Raw genomic sequence first — 22,325 nt, 5'->3', positions numbered from 1 at the left:
CTCTCTCTCTCTCACACACACACACACACACACACACACACACACTTAACTCTCTCTGATTTTGGAGAGTAGACTCTTTTATAACCTAGCCGTTGTTTGCCACTTAAGAACTCCAGCAGGAAAAGATTAACATATAGGCCAAAGACGTTTGCAAGACAGCATTCGACAGAGCTAAAGATAGCCCTACCGCAATGACACATAAAATATTTGCCCCAAGCACCCGTAAATTGTACAGACAGGCTCACTAGAGAAAAACGGTGTCCTTTTGAAAACATGATTTTCCCTCTTGAGAATCCCTCATCTTAACTCTAAAGGAGAGCCTAACACAAATATCACTTCTCAGAGAGAAGCTCAAAGCCTTTGCTTTGGACTCCTATTGCCACTGGACGAGTTCCTCACTTACCATTCTACCCTGTCTGTGCCTTGGGTGTACAGCGTCCCTGTGTCATTTAAGATGAGTCTAGAGAGGCCGCGATTCCTGTCATGCTCATCATGTAAATATGGCTGTGACAAATGTGGAGTCAATAACGTCAGTTCCAGGTGGTGGGAGGGGGGGACTCAGGCTATGGACCAGAAACACATTTGGGAGTCAGGGGCTTGACGAAGCAGCAGAGGGTATGACGGAGGCTTCTGGGTTGTGTGATGGAAGACCCACAGAAGGGTTCAGACTGTAAGAGGAAAAGCAAAGACTAAGATCAGACTAAGAACACGCCTTCTCTGTAGCTGACCTCTATAGCCTGCTCTGAGTATCTGTCTTCTGTGGCGAGGGAAACGGGCTGCTGCCTAGAAAGCAGGGGATGCTCATGCTTCCCACTTGTGTCCCAGGTGCAGTTCGTAACCTGGCCACAGAAATCTGGACTTTGCGAAGGGTATCAGTCGCTTACCTTGTTGCTGTGACAAAGTGCGACCTGAAGACTTCAAGTTCCAGAGGCTGGAGGTCATCATGGTGGGGACTTGCTTAGTCGGTGGCAGTAGAAAAATGCAAGGGTGTCCACGTGGTGCGAATCAGGAAGCAGAGGAAAACAGGCTGGAATGGAAGGTGAGTATAACGTTCAAATGCCAGTAGGGATCTCCTTCTGGCAGCGAAATCCCACCCAAAGAAAAATTTAAATATTCTATTATATATATTTGTTTGCGAGAGAGAGAGAGAGAGAGAGAGAGAGAGAGAGAGAGAGAGCGCCAGAGGGTAAGTTGCAGGAAATAGCTTGCTTCTACCTATGAGACCCGGGGATTGAACTCAGGTCATCAGAGTTGGTAGCCAGCTCCTTAATCTGCTGGCCATCTTGCTGGCCTGCCTTTCCTGTGTTTGGTGATCGCATCCAGGTTCTGTCATGTCTTCTCTTTTTCCAAACTGCTGATTGGATCCTATTGCAGGTTTTCTCATAGATGAGGCCATCTTCAACCAAGTGGAATTAATTGGAGGTCATGGGAGCAATGCTGATATTGATGTGCCAATTAAATATTTGTTTAGGTGGAGGTTCATTTCTGTGCAAAATAGTTCAGTGATTCGCCAGGTATGGTGGCACGTACCTGTAACACCAGCACTGAGGAGGCTAAGGCAGATGGATTTCATGTTCAAGGCCAATTTGGGCTCTACAGGATACCCTGTCTCAAGAAAAATAAAATTCCTGGGAATATGGCCGTAGGAGTCTAAGTCTACAGAATACAGAGATAATCAACACACATGTTTATTGTGTCGCATTCTTGATAGCCAGGCTACAGAATCAGACTCGGTGTCTGTCACAGGATGAATGCATCGAGGAGGTGTTGGACACATAGGCAGTGGCATTTTATTCAGCCATAAAGAAGAGCAAATATTATTTTGTTTTTTAAGAAAGTAGAATTGGAAATCATCATATTGGGTTAAGCAAGCCAGATTAAGAAAGACAAAAAACATGTTTTCTCTTATGTGTGGATCCTAGAACACACACACACACACACACACACACACACACACACACACACACACACACACACACCATGAAAGTGGAATGGGCATTATTTGGGGAGAGGAAGGAAACTAGTGGAAAAGAGTGGAGAGAAAGGGGCATGGGGATGAATGTGATCAAAGTCTGTGATACATATGAGTGAAAATGTCTATATACAATAGATATGTGCTAAGTAATAAAATAGCAACAACCCCTAAATAAGCAAACCAGCTTTACAGGGTGCATTTGGGTCTCCTAAATTGTACTGCTATCAATCATCTTTCAAATGCTTTTGAAAAGGAAAGATGGGCATGTTGAAAGGCGCCTAAGTACTGTGGGAAGGCAACCTATTGACAAGTACCACCGCCTCCCATAGATCTATGTCTTTATTGGATTTTAAAATAAGCATTTTCATTTCAACAGGAGTGTTTAATTGTTACCCTGATGGCTGGGGGGGGGGAGGGGGAGAGCCATGGCTGGGAGATGCTATAGTTTGAACGAGTCTTCCACAAGTTCTTGTGTTGGCAACATAATCATCAACACAACATGTTAAGGGGCTAACTCTGGACATTTGGAAAAAGATCATTAAAAATGTAATTCCTAATCTATCTGAAGAGAGGTCTGTGTTATTGGATCAAGCTTTGATTCACCAGGAGCAATGGAAACATCTGTGAATGTTGTCTTAATAAAGCACTTGAGTGATGGAGATCAGGAGATAAGAAAGGTGGTTAAACAATGGAAACCTGGCCTTCATAAGAGCATTGCTGGCGTTCTGAGTGAGTGACCAATGTTTAACAGGAACCCAACACTTGCTGAGTGAATAGAAACTGAGGAATGTAGTGGTGGAGAAAAAAAGGTTCCTTCAAGTGGTGACCCGTGTCACAATCCAAGAAGAGTGAGGCAAAAATAACGGCTTAGTGTATAATGAACTCATAAGATATACCTGATGGATTGATAATGTATGTCCAAAGATCCTGGATTGTGGCTTTTTGGCCAGCCGAGAATTCTAGCTTGGAAGTCTGAGAGAATTCCAGTTCATCAGTTGGATAGTTCAAAGTCGGGAAGGGGTTGGGAAGAGTGAGTCAGGGGCTTAGGAGAACTGAGATCATAGTGGTTGTTCTGAGCCTGGGTTTCTGTCTCGCTAGACAACGGAAGGCAGGAACTGCAGCACAAGAAGGGAATGGCTGATCTCCCTACTGATTGAGTTCCTGTTCCTGTTTAGGCACCTGGAGGAGAGTGGAGGGAGGAAGCTGCTGAGGCACAAGCAGAACAAATGCCTTGACTGTAGGAATGGGCAGGGTTGAGTTCACAGGGGTCATCAGGACAGCTGCAGGCATGCTGGACATGGAGGTGCCCAACAACCAGCTTTGGGGGTGACAATGAACACATTGCCTATTACTGAAACAGGGGAACTGGTTTCACCCCTCTCCCCTGCCCCAGATAACTTTTTTAAGAAATAGACAACCCCTTTAAGCCACTGCAGTGCTATGGATGGGCTGTTAATTGCCACCAACTTTTGTTCTGAATTCAATTTAAAAAGTCCGTTGCCAGACTCATAGTTTGTGCAAGCTGCGGCTCACAGCTACAACAAATCGTGATGCCAATGGAAAGAATTCTGGGATTGCATTCCAGTTGTTATCTGCCAAACAGGCTGTTTTTACAAATCATTTCACTTCCTCTGGCCTTTGGTTTCGCTCATTTCGATGAAAACAAGCAAACAAATAAACCAAAGATTGGTGTGATGACACAGACCTCACGTCCAAGCCTGAACCACTCTGGTAGTTTGAATAAGAATTACCCCCACAGGCTAATATATCTGGATACTGGCTCTCCAGTTGAAGGAACTGCTTGAGAAGAATTAGGAGGCATGATCTTGTTGGAAGAGGGGTGTCACTGGGAAGGCTTTGAGGTTTCAGGAGCCCACACCATTCCCAGTTAGTTCTCTTTGTCGCCTCCTACTGTGGATCAGATGTGAGCTCTCAGCTACGGTTTTCGGTTTTCGCTTTGGCCTGCCTGTTCCCATGCTTCTTGTGATGGTGGTCATGGAATCTAACCTTCTGAAACCTGAGTCCCAAATTAAACACTTTCGTTTATAAATTTCCTTGGTCATGGTGTTTTATCACAGCAATAGAAAAGTAACCAGGACATCCTTGTAGGGGGGGTTCTAGGCCAGCCTGGGCTGCAGAGTAAGACTTTGCCTAAAAACCCTTCCCTCAAATGATTTCATTATGGAATATCCCACCAGTCAATATACACATGTATGTATTTACATGTAATTAACACAACATTTACTGTTCAGCTCGTCTACTCACATGAAAATATTCCTGGTGCCTTTGATGAAATAGACTTTTTATCAACTTCTTTGAATATTCTACACTTTCTTGTCCCATGCACAAAACTACCATAGATTTATTTTATTTTAATTTTTATCTCCTTAAAAAATCAGTGTACATTCCTTAGCAATTCATTGCTAAATTCTGTATGTTTTATATTTTTTTTGTGTGGATCATCTTATCTCTGGATGGAACTATGCATGTATAGGAATTTATGTCTAAGTCGGAGATGTGAATATATTTGGTTTGTTATTTGCTTCTGAGCAACAGGAACAAATCTTGAGCTTACAAAGACACTTGCTGGAAGGAACAAGTGTCTTTCTCAGACTCGGGGGGCAGCCAACAAGCAGACCTCAGGAAGGGTTGGTTTAGGACAGCTTTTGGGATTTCAGTACCAGAGCTGGTGAGTTTTTTCTGCAGTGCCACCGCCGGTTAACAACTCGAGCTGTTCTGATCCTTTATTAATTATTCAAGATGTAACATTACCAGAAACAACCCAATTGGTTCCATCTGCATGTGTTCTTCCTTGCATCAGAACAATCGTGTCCTGGGATTGGCAGTCTCTCAGACGTACATGAAGATGGTGGAAGATATTTTTCTAAAGGAAGGAGGCCTGGGCTTGCCTTCTCCTCCCTGAGTTAGTTGGGATAAGGAACCTCGGATACCACATTGGGTAAGTCCTCCTTAAAGAACTGGCTGAAGTTTTGCACATGGCCATTGATTTGCTATGTGAACAAAACCTTTTGCAAAGTGCTTACACTGTATATTGCATTAGGTACCAAGTTAGGTGCCAAGAAATCAAAGATGAACAAAATACGCCTGACTATAAGTATGAAGAAAGAAGAGTAAGTAGGCGTGGAGTCCTGTACTCAACCGTCTCTTTAGTCTTTGTAATGTTATAAGGACCCAGTTATCCCTATGGTCACTATACAGAGGAATCCCAGAGGTTAAATTTTCTCCCCAAGTGTCTTAGTTAGGGTTTCTATTGCTATGAAAAGACAGCACGGGGGCTGGAGAGATGGCTCAGAGGTTAAGAGCACTGCCTGCTCTTCCAGAGGTCCCGAGTTTGATTCCCAGCAACCACATGGTGGCTCACAACCATCTGTACTGAGATCTGGCGCCCTCCTCTGGTGTGTGGGCATACATCGAGGCAGAATGTTGTGCACATAATAAATGAATAAATCTTTAAAAAAAAAAAAGGCACCAGGAACATGACAACTCTTACAAAGGAAAGCATTTTAACTGGAGATGACTTACAGTTCAGAGGTTTAGTCTATTGTCATCATGACGGGAAGCGTGGTGGCATGCAAGGTAGACACGGTGCTAGGGAAGTAGCTGAGAGTTCTACATCCATATTGGCAGACTGCAGGAAGAGAGAGTGCCTCACTGGGCCTGGCCTGAGCATCTGAGACCCCAAAGCCCACTCCCAGTGACACATATCCTCAACAAAGCCACACCTACTCACTCCATCAAGGCTACAACTCCTAAAGATGCCTGCCACTCCCTATGGGCCAATAATTCAAACAAGCCTACGAGGGCCAGTCCTATTTGCAACACTACATCAAGTAAGGAGAGTCTGGAGGGAAGCCTAGGGTCCTGGCTTCAAGGCTAGTGGCCTTGCTATTGTGTTGAGCTTTAGGAGAGTCAGACACAGGGAGATGTTGGAGCTAGAAAAGTGGGCATTTGAATGCTGATAGGGAGTGTATCGGGGGCACCATGAAAGCAAGAAGCTCCTCCCAGGCTGAAGGGTTCAAAAAGGATGTGTTGGGAAGCAGTGATGGGTGCAAGTACTCAGAAGTAAGGACCATGGTGAGGGGGCTGCCTTTCCCTCTTCCCCCTTTCCTATGTTAATGTCTTACAGTTTACTATCAATGCATAGCAAAGCTCTGTTTCAAATTTTCATGTTTATCTTTTCACTGAGTAATAATTTCATTCAAGAAAAACCATTCTGGGTGGTAACGAGGGATCAGGATTTATTTACTTAAGATGTGGGCAAAGCCCTAATCAGAACCTCTATCATCATCTAAGCTGGCATTTCCCCCAATGTGCTTTGTGAAAACTCTTGCCTAAGGCTTTCAGATTTGGTTTGCTGGTTACAATAATAGACTTTGCCAATTGCCCAGGCTTTTGTGTGCATCTGTTGTGCGTTTAAAGTGGAACCTCATGGAAGATTTGGAGACTCGGGTCACAAAGGCAGTTTGAGAGCTGCATCCCTTCTTCAGACTCATGACAGGCCTCCGCCGCTTTGTGTGACCATTTTCAACACACTATTAAGGCTTTCTTATCTTAGTCATCACTTTCAGCTTTAGCTGTCATTATGGGGCCACGAAGTTGTGCTCTCTGGGGAAAACCCAGTTGGGATGTGTACTGATACGGCCAAAATGAAATAGGTTGATTTCTACACAGGCTACATAGGAGAAACCAGGAAACACTGAAATCAAGTCTGAAGGTTGAATGTTAAGGAAAGGTTAATTTGCAGGAAGCATCGGATGGGGCCATGGGACACAGTGCTGAATGGGGAAGCCGACTAGCACAATTTGCATAATTTAGATCCCTGTGTTAACTTCCACAATTAATTGTGAAACTTTGCTCTAAGCATTTATCACTCAAGTGTAACAGTTTTAGAAGAAAGGATGTATTATCTGAAGGGCTTGGACACAGCTTAGAAAGTCCTGGTCAATAGTTAGTGGGTTCCACTTTTGTCTTCCAAGAAAAGGATCTCTCTCTCTCTCTCTCTCTCTCTCTCTCTCTCTCTCTCTCTCTCTCTCTCTCTCTCTGTCTCTCTCTGGTTCTCCCTTTCCCTCCCCTTCCCTCCCTCTTCCTTCCCTCACCCCTCCCTCTCCCCCCCTCTCCCCCTTTCTCTCCATCTCTTTCTCCCTTTGGACAGATTCACGGAGGTAATTAGCAGGAAAGGAAGGAGCTGAAACTCTGGCTTTTATGATGTTGAACTTACTGGGTTTTACTAGAGAGGCACACAGCCTGCATCATGCTCTTCCACGTTATGGAAACCCTTTTGCAGAACACAGGATTTCAAATGGAAATTTAAGGGGCAGAATATTTCCATTTTCATAAGCAACTTGTGACATTGGGAGCTACTTCTCTGGAGGCTCTTGAGGAGAGTTATATATTTTAAACAATACCTACAACCCACACTCCTGACATTCTGTTGAACAGATTTCTTGTCTTCACAACGACAAATAGAAACAGAGGGGTAGAAAACTCAGCAATCCTTACGATTTCTATTAACTCAGGCGAGGCACTGACCTTCAACTGGTTCCCTGTTCTTTCTGCTGCCTCCACCAGTTGCATGTTCTTAATATTGCAGCATAAATGAGTCTAATTAGGAACATACATCTCGGGCTGAAGAAAATCATTTACTGCTCTCCATGAACACTAAATTTAAAAGAAATGGAACAACATAGAGCAGGGTCAAATTCTTCCCCAATCCTTCCTCCATCCCGTCCTCCCTTCTTCAATTCCCCCCTTCTCACTCATTATTCTCCACTCTCTGACCACAATAATTGTTCTGACTCAGTATTTCAGTATCCCTACACGATATCTTGCTTGTCAGGTTTTCATCTCAGCTATTCTTCCCACGAATTTCTTTTTGTGTGCCCTACAGATAATGTAAAGCAGATATTCCCTGAAATTTATTTCTAGTTTGTGTAGTAGATTATTTCCAGAAGTTAAGTCCTTTCTTTTGTTCTGAAATAATTTTTGCCTCCTGACTTATGTTGATCTACCCGTCCACCAACTAATCATCTGCCTACCCTATCTATCAATCTATGCATCCATACAGTCTCTAATCCATCCATCCACCACCCACCTACCCACCCACTTATCCATCTGTCCACTCACCCACCAACCCACCTACCCACTCACCTACCTATCCATCCACCTACCCATCCCTTGATGCATCCACCCACCCACTCATAATAATGACGTATCAAGAGTGGATATACTCAGAAAATATTTGCTATTGCACAGGGAGTATAATTTACCCTTTCCATTCATACAAGAATCTGGAAAGATTTATTTAATTTTAAACAGAATATATATGGTGTATTCCTTTAAAAAATATATGGGAGCTGATGAGATGGGCCAGTGGGTAAGGACATTTGCCACTAAGCCTGATGACCCGAGTTCAATTCCCTGAACTCACATGGTGGAAGAAAAGAATAACAGCCAGTAAACAGTCCTCGGACGGTCACTTGTACACAGAGGGGGGGGAGGGAGGGAGAGACAGAGAGACAGAGAGAGAGAGATTATGAATACTGGGGATATCATCTGTTTCTATTGGCATACCCATCTTGAGGAGGTATTTAGAAGTATGTTTCTTCTATTTCCTTTTCGAAGATTGAGTTCTCTATTGGGAAAGTCAGGAGCCAGTTTATAACTGTTCATAATACACAGTCCGAAGTCAGAAAAGATCCACATGGAGAAGGCTGTGCGTACTTAGGGAATGATCACACTGAGCAAGGAAAATTTGCTAAAGAAATAATCTAAGCTTTAAAAACAAGTTGTGTTTGAAGAAAATTGGAGAGGAGGATGAAGGTTGATACCATAGAGGTTTGGCTGTTTTCTCCACCGTTCCTGGGGGCTCTGTATGTATACCAACCCATCTAATCCCTATAGAAACCTATGGTGAATCCCTAATAATATATTATTCTGTAAATAAATCACATGCAGAATAGCAAAGTTAAGTGGGAACAAAACTGTTAACTGACACAGTCAAAATATGAACACGCCCCACGGCTATAGGGCAGGTGCTCTTAACCGTCATGTAGTAGACTCTGCCTATGGGGTGGGAGGAAAGAAAAGGCTGGGTGGGAAAGGCATGTGGAAGAACCAACCATGAAGGCATGAAGGACAGAATACTAACACTCTACATTTCAATGAAGACATGAATTTATTCAAAGGGAAATAAAATTTCTCTCCTGTTTGCCTGCTTCAGCAAAGAGATATTTGATTATTATTCTTCATGAATTCTGCCTGGGGGAATGACAGCAATGGGTTAATTCTTTTCCTTTGGGCTAAGTTTGTCCCCCCCAGTAAAAATAATATTAATACAGAGTTCAGATCCTATGATTTATTGCCTGTTTGAAAATCCTTTTCGTCACTGTATATTTTACCAGTAAATATTTAATCTTTGGCACCAAATGCCACCTCGTGTATTAACTGTGGACTTCATATTTTATATTAAACTAAATTCTAAAATATTCTATGAAGAGAAAGACTTTTCATATCAATAGTCCACGGACAGACTGTGTCAAAAGCAATCCAAAATAATACCTCTTGGTCATGGTGCCCTTTCGACAAGCATGCTTGATAATTGTAAAAGCAAACGTCCCCTCTCTGTCTTGTCTGTGTTCGATTACACTTGCTGTACAGTCCCCAGCTCTTATCCTAAACAGTCGCCTTGTGCCCAAAGACATGACCAAGGATAAATAGCCTGGCTGGAGACTTCAAGCTTTTGCATGGGTGGCCTCGTCCAACTGACGATTTTCTTTTCCTGTCTTTGAGGCTATGGTTTCAAAAACTTAAAACCACCAGACCCAGAAAGATAAATCTCTCTCAGTTTGCTTCAGAAAATCTAAACCCAATAAAATCCACGTTGGTGGTTTCTGGAGAGTGCTATTCATCTGTCTCTCAGGGACAGGCCTTCGGGCTCTCCCTCTTGCTCCAGTTCTTGCTCTCTGCTCTTCGAGGGCTGGAGTTTCCCTCTTTTGTGATCCTAAACCATCACTCCCTGCTTCGTCTCCTCCCTGCTCTTGCAACACCCTCTACTTAAAAACACTCTGTACCTTCCTAGTCTGTTCATGCCATTGCCTTTGGCAAAAGGCTTTTCCCTCCCGTGCTCCCCCTGGTTATCAGAAACATAACCAGTTTAAAAGTCTGACTCAAATGAACTTGATTTCAGAACTTAGCATAGAAAGTTTGCCTTGCATGAAGCCTACCCTGACTCCAGGAATACGTGATTCCATGCAGTATCCTTAATTGTCACCATCAACAACTCATTAATAGCCAAGCTTCTTATTACAGTCATTTTTATTTTCTTCTAATTTATTAGAAACATTCAATTGAATATTTCAGGGAAATTGGAGAAAGGTTAAAGGAATAAAGACACTCAAGATGAAGTGAAGATGTTAATGGTTTCAAGGTTAAATACATATATCAGATACCATCAAATTATAAAGTTTACATGCATTCCATATGACACCTCAAAAAAAAAACCAATAGCACAACTAAACAGAAAGAGAGCAAAAATGTATTAAAGAAATCATTAGCAGAGAATGGTGTATGTGCGTGCCTGGCAACACGTGAGAGCCTGCTGCCAACTATGAACTATGCTAAAGAATTGTCACTGGCTATTGCTACTTTATTCCTTACTTTTCTTACCATGACTTACTTTGCTGTGACAAAATATCTGACAAGAAGTGGTTGAAGGGAATAGAGTTTGATTTTGGCTTACAGTTTGAGGGTCTACAATCCACCATGGCAGGAAAAATACGGCATGAGAAAGCATGGTGGCAGGAGTGAAGCTGCTGGTTGTGTTGCATGTGCAGTTGCAGACACTGAACAGGAAGTGGAGCAGGGCTATTACACCCCAAGTCTTGCCCTTAGCGACCCATTTCCTTCAGCAAGGCTCCACCTCTGAAAGGTTTCACAACCTTCCCAAATAGTGCCAAAAGTCACAGAGTGAGGGTTCAGACCCGTGAGTCTATGGGGACAATTTCACATTCAGCTCTAGCAGGGCCATCACTGTGCAAAGCAGGAGATGTGGGACACAGGTGTACTTCGCTGATAAGATGGATTAATGGAAATGCTAATATCCCTGTGACACACGCTGACTAATGCCCTCAGCCAGCTAGCTAGGACTCAAACTTCTAGAGTACTTTCTAGTCAACTTGTACAAATCTGCTTGGGGGGAAATTATTTGCTTATCAAAAAGGCTGAACTTTGCTTTCTTAATAAATGACATTAAGGTTTGGGTTTGCTTTGGGGAACAAAAATTGGAGCTTGGGCAGAGTGCTTAGAACTGCATTATTTGGGAATTAGAGATGAGGTAAAACTTGGGCCAAAGGAATCAAACTAAAAGGAGGAAATGTCAACTTTCTTATTATAAAATTGCTAAATAAATTTATTCTATTTGCTTTCAGTCAAAATTAAAATTAATAATACTTTTTGAAATTCTTCACTCACACAACTTCACCTGCAGTGATGAACTATAAAATGGAGTTTCTATGACAACATATTCTGGTTATCTTAAATTCGGCTTGGTGCTAATGAGGTTAGCACTGTTTGATTAGCTTCTGGCCTATGACTCCTGAGGTTCAGGAATATTTGCTCAGTACCTGAGAATTCCTTTGTCTGGTTTGAGGATGTCAGCACAGTGGGGAACCTGATCTCATGCCATAACAAACATCTGTTGCGTTTATGGGCTACCATCTCCCTGAGACTAACATGGCAGGACCAGAGAGATATAGAGAGGAAGCAAAGTATGATGTTCCCTCCTTGGAGTCAGCAGACAGATAGAGACAAATCTTAGGAGATGCCATTCAGGACCTGAAGAAGCTATTTCTGGGGAGGTCTTTATTGGCCAAGCATCCCAGAGAGACTGTTAACAAGCTTAGTTTGTTTGCAAGGAGCAAGACCAAGGATTGTGGCTGCAATGCCACGGTCAGGGCAGAAAATGAGGTCATGGCAGAAAACTTCCCTTTATTTTCTCCTTTCCCCTTAATGCTGTTCCAGTGTCTGACATATCCAGAAGCAGCTAGCTAAGAGCCAGACCGTATGACTACCCTCACTCCAACTGGTAAATCATAAAGGAGAAAGAAGAGCCGTTTGTGTAATAACATAGGGCAGTTTTCATAGGAAAGCCTTGGCTCTCAGAAGGTTGTATAGGGTCACTTAAGCAACTGGGAGAACTAACTAGATATTCTAGCACCAAGCCAAGATATCCTTGACAGCCACTATCTGGGATGTAAAGTGAAAAGTGAGTTTGACACAGCACAGGGGACAGTGACAGAGAAAACACCAACCAGTTCAACATAGCATCTCCAAAGATGTGAATCACTAATGACTGAGCTGCCTATATAAAACACACACAGACACACACAAACACACACACACACACACATAGACACACACAGACACACACAAAGAGAGGGGGAGGGGAGGAAAAGAGAGAGAGAGAGAATGTAAATGCTCATAGTTTCTCTCTAAACTATCTAATTTATAAGCCAACCTGCCTAAAGAAAAAAAAAACTAGGTCTATAAAGTTTCTTGCTCCATCTGATCATAATCTTTCCCTGAGTAAATCCATGAAGTAATCTCCTGCTTCCAATCACGTGGGTTTGTACTTTTGACTCATCTTTCCGTTTACAACCCTATTCAGTCATTAGATCCAACGCTTGGTACAAATGTCCCTGGATATGACCTTCTGATTCCCTCTTCAAATATGATTCATAGAGTCCCTCTAGTGCCAGAGCCTTCAATCAACCTGGGTCAACACCTCACTGATTGGTCTTGACACCTGGTCTTACAGGAATCAGCAGCTCCCTGGCTGACAAGGGTCTTATTAATTTTGATCCAGACCTTGTCTGAGGAGTTATACAGTGTCAGAACATAGAGAGCGTTGCTTTTTACCAATGAAAGAGCTGTTACTTTTGTTCTTACATCTCAAGTTCCTGAGTTTGATGACATCCTCAAATGTGACAACGGAATTCTCAGGCACTAAGCAAGGACATTTCCTAAGCTGAAGCCAGGAATAGTTTTCTCTAGGAGCCCCAGTAACAACGTCTTCCTCAATTGACTTCCTTCGCACATTTCTTCTCTCACATTGACAAGACTGAGTGGGTCACACATTTGAGTTTGGATTGTCCTTGAGACATAACCCATGGGGGTACTGCACGATTCCCTAATAATTCTCTGATGTATTGGTCAGTTGCTTGGTTCTTTTATTTGTATTTAGTCTCAAGTCTTAGCTAGCAAGTAAAACCAAACTTGATTTTTGTTAAAGGTGATTGAATTGATTTTGCCTCATTGGCACCGGTGAGCTAAACAGTTTTTTTTTTTTTTACTTACACATAATTTGGGAGTTTCAGATTATCCAAGAATCTAGAGAATCTGACCTAAGCATACTTTAAGTGAATACCCTCTAAACTCAGACAAGTGTAAGTTTATGCGCACAAGCCAGTTTCCCCAGTGATTTTAGAGTCACTTACACATGGGTGCTTCCCTGCTCTATCCGAGCAATGCACAGTGACCGGAGTCATCATCTCAGAATCCGAGGTATTCTTTAGAGGCAAAAGTCACTGCTCACAAATCTATAATATAGTATTTTGAGAACAGTCATTTAACAAGTCTGAGGACCATTCACTGTTTTTTTTTTTTTTTTTTGACCTTGCCTAAATTTGTGAGGCTGGCCCCTAGCAAGTTGCATCAGCTCTCTGTCTCAGGCCCAAGATTTCCAAGACAGACTGGGTTAACATCCTCTCTAAAGATTTAGCTCTGATATACCTCAATGAAATGAAAATAGGAAACTCATTTTCCCTGATCATGTCCTATTGTATTAAGGACATTTTTTTACCCTTTGAATGCAGGCTGAAGTGTCTTTACAAAGCGGGGCAAAGCCAGACTCTCTAGGCCTCTCTACCTTAGGGCAAGAGATCAACCCCACGTGCTAGCAAAGCTAGAAGCATGAGAGCAGGAAGAATTTGATGAAGATGCACAAAATGCTGATATCTGCTGTCAATGACTAATCTCTGTGGATAACTTCCCTTCCCTTTGCTCAACTGACTTGTGCTCCACACTGAAGGCTGCTGGGGAACCAGTCAACAGATGGGCTGATACAGCGTGTAGAGGAAGAAGAGACTTCAGCAACACATTCGTTTCAGAACCAGACTGACTGTGAGCACAAAGAGAAGTGACCTGGGCCCTCTGCAGAGGCTGTTGAGACTGACAAGGCTCTGGATGGAGGCTGAGGAGTGTCTGTATGGGGCTGATTGACAGCAGTCAGAAAGACAGCATGACCAACGGAGCACCTGCCTTCCTCTGATGCCTGGGGTGTCTGTTACGGACATGGACGGCAGACTTTCCGTACACTTCTCATGGTTTCTAGTTAGGGATCCAACTGTGTGAGCATTTGGTACGAGCTGATTTCTGACTGGAGCCTGTCCAGCTCTGTTGGGGATGGGGAGAAGCTGATTGTGGCGAAGAACTCACTTAGCTCTAAGTTAGAATTGTGTGGTTACTGCACCATCTCCAGCACATGTGACCTTGAGAGCATAGCATTCTCATCTTTACATCACAAAGTAGAAAGCGTGATAAAGAATTTGAAGCAAGTATTAACAGAAGCTATTTTTAATGTGAATAAACCCCTCTTTTGAATAGTAAAGGGCAGATCTAATTTCGAGTGGTCTTTCTAACATCTCTAATTTCCACTTTTCTACTCAGTACCTCTTATATCAATATGGTATCTTCAAGAGCTGGGGCAATTTTCTGTTAGCTTTGACCTTCTGTGTAATTAACTTAACCTGGTTCACAATGCTTTTAGTTTCTGCATGAATACAGTGTTACAGGTCACATCAAAGGCAATGATTTGTTTATCAGTTTCAAGCTAACAACAAGGTCAGGTCTCCTAACCTGTCAATAGTGATATACATTCAAAAGCCAGATGATTTCTTCTCCTATTACTGTGATAAAATACCTTGACAAAGGTGACTTATGGAAGAGTTTATTTTGTCTCACAGTTCAAGGCCCAGTCCGTCATGGAGGACCTGAAAAGTTTGTCATGGAGGACTTGAAGTTACAGTTCATCATCGTCATGGGAGGACTTGAAGGTCCAGTCTATCATAGAGAACTTGAAGTTACAGTCTGTAATGGAGGACTTGGAGGTTCAGTCTATTATAGAGGACTTGAAGCTACAGTCTGTCATGGAGGCTTGAAGATCCAGTCCATCATGGAGGCCTTGGAGGTCCTCCGTCTTGGCGGGAAAGTTAGGCAGCGGGAGCTTGAAGTAGTTCATCATATCATACCCACAGTGGCAGTAAAGTCGAGGGGCATAAGTATAGGGATCGGTTCACTTTCTCCTTTCTACACAGCTCAGAATTCCAGCCTAGAGAATGGTGCTATCCTCAGTGGGCAAGTCACCTCACCTCCATCAATGCAATCAAGGTAATCCCACAGTCACACCCAAAAGCCCATCTTCCAGATAATTCTAGATTCTGTCAAGTTGGTTAATAATGAACACTAACAACATGTTTTCTAGCAGAGGAATCTGAAAGACATTTTATTTACTTTTATGTTTGTTTTTTTCAAAATAGGATTTTTCTTTATAACCCTAGCCCTGGCCATCCTTGGATTCTCTTTGTAGACCAGGCTAGCTTCAAACTCACAAAGATCCACCTGCCTCTGCCTCCCAAGTGCTGGGGTTAAAAGTGTGTGTCACCACCACTCGGCAGGAAACTATTACTTTTTATCTGTCAAAAAAGTACCTGATAGTACCAGAAAAAACCAAAGTAACGCTGCCAGGCTGACATCTCTCTGTATGTTCCTGTTCCACCCTCCAAGAGTTCCAAGCTTACACTCTGTGAAGGCATGCAAAATATCTTTTATTAACAGAAAGCATCAGGAAAGTGTCATCTTTCCGTCTCTCTCATGACCAACTGTATATAAATCAGCCTGCTTTCTTAATAATCTCCAAACACTCAGCCATCATTAATAAAATTATATGATTCATTAGGGAAACCGCAGAGTTGTGCTCTAAAGCAACTCAATAATGTCCTGTGTCTTAAAGAGAATATTTAGGTGTGGGCTTAGTAACTGATGAGCTTTGCCATGCATTTGCCGTCTTTAATCACTCTGGTTAGTAAGTGATTCTGCGCAATGTTACTGAAGAGTCTGAGAGAAGACACTGAAGTCCTCAGCAATGGCAAGTGAAATTGCAGAGGCAACGGTCACAGGTGCTGGATGCTGAGCTTGAGATCCAGAAATGCTCTCCTACTGGTCCCTCCACATGAAGACTGAGGAACTGTCCTTTCGGCGGTGTGTGATGGGCAGGAAAATTTGTACTCTTAATTCATGTCACGAACTCATCTGAATCAGTCTGTGGGGAAGGAATCCATCTTGGAGGTGAAGCATGAAGACTTTATGTGAGAGCAGACAAGCATGGCGAGAGATCTTCAAGGCCGTACTAGTACTAAGTGGCCCAGTTCTGGCCAGAGCAGGGTTTTCCAGGCCATTACTTCATCTGTGGTACTTGCTGATTTCCCACTTCACAGAGGCAGTTCTTAACGCTGAATAGATTAATGTTTTAAATGTAGGAGATGTGGCTAACAGTAGCTAAATGCCGACATTGAGAAGCTGAGTTTGTGTGACTCTCTTAAAGAACTTCAAGTAAGATTTTAAATCTTTTAAACTCTAAGTTTCCCTTCTGTAAAGGTGGAAATTGAGAATTTAGCAAGATCATGCATACATAATGCCAAGCCCAGTCTGACGTGCATTTTCTCTTTCAAGATGGTTTTCGTGTGCTGGTCACTGGCCATTCAGGACAGCTTGATGCCCTGTGCCTTTGTTTTAAAGTCCCAAGGGTTTATCATCTCATAATTAAATACCTCGACACCACTCACTTGGCTTTCTTTCTTGTTTTTTGTGTTAATTTTCTTTTTACTCATTGTCCAGTCGTCATCAACTTGTTCTCACGGAAAATTCCAAAGGGGCTGAAGCGCTACGAAGCCATTACAGACCTAACAGCAAAGGAGTAGTGAGGACTGGTTTATTTCGACCTTTGCCAGTCCAGTCCCTGTGCAGGAAGAGGGGCTGTCCACCTGATTTAGTTCAGTGGGCAGAAACTCCCTTTTTCTCACGTGGACAAAGTTCTTGCATTGTGTCTACAGGCATTTAAGCATTTGGCTGTAAGTCTTCCTTCTTTTCCAGGCCTTCTTCTTATGCCAGTCCTAAGAATGCTACTTATCTTGTTCCTCTCTCTGTCTCTGGAGCTCCTCTGACAGTCCATCATCTAAATCCTGTCCTGCCGTGTTCAAAATTTCCCTTGTTTTCCACTTCAGGCCCACATTTCCCGTGCTATGGCAAGTTTTCTTTTTTCTTTTTTTTAAACCTTGCCCACTGCCTTTTTTTGCCACCCTGCTTTCAGCCACAGTGACACATGATCATCAATCTTAACACAATTCCATTTCTCCCTTCTTCATGGGTTTCCTCTCCTTGGTAGGGCGGCAAGACACTTTCTTTGAAAACAACTTCTGGAACATCTCAGTCCTTTGGTTCTGCTTGGATCAGAACAGCCAGTCATTTCCTTGTGGTCCTTGGTGGTTTGGGGGTTCTGGCATCACTGGGGATGATGGCATCTCACTCAGAAATGTTTGCTATGAGGCATGGCAAAGCCACTTTCTCTTTCTCCCAGCCAACAGCAAAACATGCCTGCGTTCCTGTGACATTGTTATATTTGGGACAGATCCTTTTAGAAGAATTTTCCAACTAGCTTTACAGCCATGTTCCTTCTCCGCACTTTGTTTAACCAAGACTTGAATTCCCTTTGCTGTCAGAAGTCTTGTGGCCCCTTTACGCCACAGCTTCACATTCTCTGGTGTTTTCTGGATTCACCCTGAATACTTAAAACCAGCTTGGCTTTTCTTACACAGCTCTTCTGTGTCCAGCATCCTGATTTTCATTGACCTGGCTCTTGAGTCCTCCCACAAAACCTTAGTTGGTACCATGGTGCCTGGAAGGAGCATTAAGTGGGTGCTGTATAACTGTGTGACCTCAGGCAGGCTACACCAGTGTTTGGGTCTTTACTTTTTCTCTGCTAGACACATAGGCTGGATCCAATTATGTTTGAGGGGCCCTTCCTACTGGGGAAGCATGCTGTGAAGTGTGGGGACTTTCAAAAGCCCTGGAATGCATTGCTCACTGGAAAATTAGTTGAATCAGTGTGTGATAGTCTGTGATAACAATTTTGATTTTCTGACCCAATAGACTGATTTCTTTCTTCAACATTTTTGGTAATACCATCTTAAGATAGATTTCATGAGTTTACGAGCGTCCCTTGCTACCGTTTCTAGCCCTTTCTTATTCATCACGTCATCACCAACCACTGAGCAAGCATTTTGAAGCAGTCATTCATAGTCTAATTTCTTTTCAGATCATATAAATCTTTTACTTAAAAAAGTTGTTTACTCATTCATTCATTAATTTGTTCATTAGATGATTATATTAGATACTATCTGCAGCCTCCAGAAATTTATGCTTAAACTAGTTTAAATTTAGTACTTATACACTGTTTAGAGATGGCGGTTTTGCCTGAACTTGCCAGTATTGTTTTAGAAAGTAAGAAAATAAAAAACCCAGAACTTATAAAAACATTTATTCAATTTGGAAGTAAGTCTCTAAGGGTGGCTGTGGATCCCTATGGAAATGTTTTGACTCAGCTCCCTGACTTTAACACATGGGGTTCATTTAAATCTCTACTGTTAATACCTTAAGAATGTTATATTTTGGTATTGCTATCATGAGAGATGGGCCAACTAGGGTGTGATTCTCAGAGTACATAAAAATAAGGCAGGCACTTTTTGGGTAGATTGTTCATCTTCCTTGTAAGGCATTCAGTAGGAAATAGATATAAAAATTTATATTGAAGGGAAAACCTCATAATCATGGTCTTCTGTCTTGGTCAGTGTCCATTGTTGTGAAGAGACACCATGACCAAGGCAACTTGTTGTTGTTTTTTTCTTTTTTTAAATTGGGGCTGGCTTATGGTTTCAGAGCATTAGTTTATTATCCTCATAGCAGAAGCAAGGCAGAACACAGGCAGACATGTTGCTGATGAAGTAGCCGAGAGTTAGACATCTGGATCCACAGGCAGCAGGAAGTGAGAATCACTAGGCTTGGCTTGGGCTTTTGAAACCTCAAAGCCCACCTCCAGTGACACACGTCCTTCAACAAGGCCACACCTCCTAATTCTTTCAAATAGTGCCACTCCCTGATGCCTAAGCATTCAGATGTATAAACCTATGGGGGCCATTCTCCTTCAAACTACCACACCATCTAAGGCTTAGTATCTTACAACATGCATGTAGCTGAATGTGGAGGCTGTAAAAAATTGGCAGTGATGAAAAGTTTCTGAGCATGAGAAATTAATTTAAAGCTAATCACATAATGAATCTAAGGTGCTTCTAGTATCATGTGCCTGGACTGTATCACATGACTTCACTCCAGACTTGCTTCTAAATACATAACATAGTCACTTTGCACACAGTGTCATTTTTGCACATAGCATCACACCACATAGCACCAACAGAGACTGCCTGAAATACCTAGATCATCTTCGAGACTATTATAAACTGCAGAGTTGTTGCTACTCAAGCAACACTTTCTGGTCCTATGGCAACATAATCAATTGATAATTGCAAATAAAGACTTTATTTGTCTATCTTTGGATTGTGCCGTTAGAAAGCTTTTATGTTTGTTTGTTCTGTTTTATTTTTAAAGTCTGAGTTGTTGCCTTGAATCTCATTATAAAGTCATGGAATGAGTTTTGGCATGGAATTAGGTTTCTGAAAGAGCCCTATCATATTTTTATTTTATACTGTATGTTTATGGGAAACAAATTTTCAGCATTGGTAATCGTAAAGTTGAAATATCAATCAACTCTGAAAACCATTGAAGATGCTGAATATCCCACAGCACCACATATCCAGGCATGTTTTAATTGTTCATGTAAAAATAAAGAGGCACATTTATATCATTAGTACACCAATTTCCTTCCATCTTTAAAACCTGCAACAATTATGTGCACGACAGAATTGTTTTGAAACAAATTTCTTTGTTATCTGTTATCAGTAAATATCTGATCTGAAGACATACTTCATACACTTATGTCCCCAGGGTCATGTGCGTATTTTGCCCAGTGAAGGAGGCTATTGAGTGGAATGTGTTCAAGAAAGCCTGATATAAGGCCCTGCAGCCTGACGGAGGGGGAACGAAGCCACTTAGGCTTGTCATCTGCAGAGCGCTGGCCAACCGGTGTGGGGTTCTTTAGACAGAATATGACCCATGAGTCTCCATGCATCACTTAATCCAGAAGACTTACTTCCCACTTTGGAAAATAGAAGAGCTATCAGGTTGGTAGCCTGTTGACGTCATAGACTTTGAGAGTCAGACGTGACCTTTACGAGGCAGCACCACACGCTTGCTTTAGGGTACTGTAACTTTAACATGGAAGCAAAGAACTCAGTCTAGAGACAAATGAAATCATATAAGCTGAGAGACATCAGGGGGAAACGACCCTTGCCTCACAGAGCATCAGACTACAGCCGTAGGATAAGAGCAGCCTTAAGCCACGCGGCCTTTCTTCCATCCTCCCCGGCCCCATCTTCATCTTACCAGCTTCTCAGGTTGGCATTTCTGTCATCGTGCCCCGCCCCCACGCCCACATGCACGCACGCATGCATACACACACGCACACATACTTTGCTGGCTTCTGACCCTGAGCCTCATTCCATCTCTTGTCTCGGGCTGGACCGTTCTCTTTGTTTCTAGTCTTGGCTGTACAGCTCACTGTTCCTATAGAAGAGACCCCAGGCAGCAGTGGCTTTCTGTGGAGTTGTGGGAATCCTTCCCGGGTATTCACCTCATCCCGACTTTCAAATGCTTGGAGAGACAGGGCTATTACCCCTCCTTAACATACTCGGTCCTATGGGCCTGATTTGGTGGAGTTATTTGGCAATATTTTTTGACAGAATAGCAGATGCCTAACCAGAGCAATTTGGTTTCAGCCAGATAATAATCCCAGGCTACCCAGGGCCTCACAATGCCTGCCTGTGGAAAGGAAAAGGCATTTTGGGAGTGACATTTGATCCCTCCCATATACTCAAAATACAAAGGAGTCTAAGTGTTGACCAGTTTTAGGTTACTTACAGACAAGCTTTCCACTTCAGTGATTTCAGAAATTGGGTGGTTTGTTCTTTGTCTCATAAAGAATTCATTTTTAAGATGCTGATGGTCTCGGTGCTGGCTTGTGGCCAGCTCCAGGAAGTGTGGTTCACGAGCCATCAAGGCCTGCGCATACTCGGCATTCCTTCGGTAATGCAATTCTGAACCCAAATCGATTCCAGAAGTCTGATCTTCTGAGAGGGGCCAGCACACCAGGCTTGTTGAACAGCCCCCTCCGGACCTCCCTGCCCACAGCCTCCATCAGCCGGAAAGTGTTGAACAGCCAATCACGGAGCGAAGCGCGGCATTTGGGGAGTGCAACCTTACAGGGATCTGAACAAGTTGATGAGTTTGGCAGCTTATGTTTGAAGAATTTGTTTCATGTTTTGGATAAAGTCTGAGAAATTATCCTTCAAAATTCCTTAGATTTAGTAACATGCCATTGCACCGTGTTTAATGCGGTGAGTTTTCTTTCTTTCTCCTCCCCCCCCCCCTTTTCTTTTCTTTCTCTCTCTCTCACTTTTTTTTAAGGTTAAAAGCCGCCTTCCCTTTTAAGTATAAGTAATCCATCCAAATCCCGCCTAAGGGAACAAAAGGGATGTTGGTGATTTTCTCTTTCACAAAATGCAGAGACTTCCTCTCTGTCCGCTCCAAGCACCGGTCTCCGAACTGAAGGGAAATTACTCTCCTCTCCACTGAGGAGATTATGCAAAACGAGAAGGTAAAGCCAATTGCCACGACACAAATACCAGCTTAATTCCATGCCTGGCAGACTCTTGTGCCTTTTCTTTCCAGATGTGGGTGCATATCCACATCTGTCTTTTTTATTTTTTTTTTTTTTTTTTTTTTTTTTTTTTTAAGGAAATAACTTCTATTAGCTGGTACGGGATTTTTGAGAGTTCACATGGCATAGAAACTTCACAAGGGCTGCAGTGACCTTCAACCCCATATCCTAGACCTGACTAAATCTTCTCTTCCTCCTAAAGACTGAGCCATTTCCCTAACGACCTGACTGGGGCCCCCCAAAAGCAACACTTACTTTGCTTTGTGGTCTTCCCTCCTGATGGTCTGGGGCAGGCTTCTATTCAGGTCTCCTTCACCCCCTTTTTACATA

General features: G+C 42.7%; 1 long non-coding RNA gene across 1 annotated transcript; it reads right to left on the bottom strand.

The window, feature by feature from the left end:
* Positions 1–42: 42 nt before the first annotated feature.
* LOC113456086 lies at positions 43–21,432 on the bottom strand. The gene is made up of 3 exons (XR_003376958.1): positions 21,197–21,432; positions 885–1,027; positions 43–668 (listed from the first exon to the last, which is right to left on the bottom strand). It is a non-coding gene; the product is annotated as an uncharacterized LOC113456086 (long non-coding RNA).
* Between the last annotated feature and the right edge of the window lie 893 nt (positions 21,433–22,325).

The sequence above is a fragment of the Microtus ochrogaster genome, chromosome 5 (assembly GCF_000317375.1).
Source record: "Microtus ochrogaster isolate Prairie Vole_2 chromosome 5, MicOch1.0, whole genome shotgun sequence".
Taxonomy (NCBI): domain Eukaryota; kingdom Metazoa; phylum Chordata; class Mammalia; order Rodentia; family Cricetidae; genus Microtus; species Microtus ochrogaster.
The sequence above is the reverse complement of the archived record's forward strand: the minus strand, read 5'-3'. Positions and strand labels throughout refer to the sequence as shown.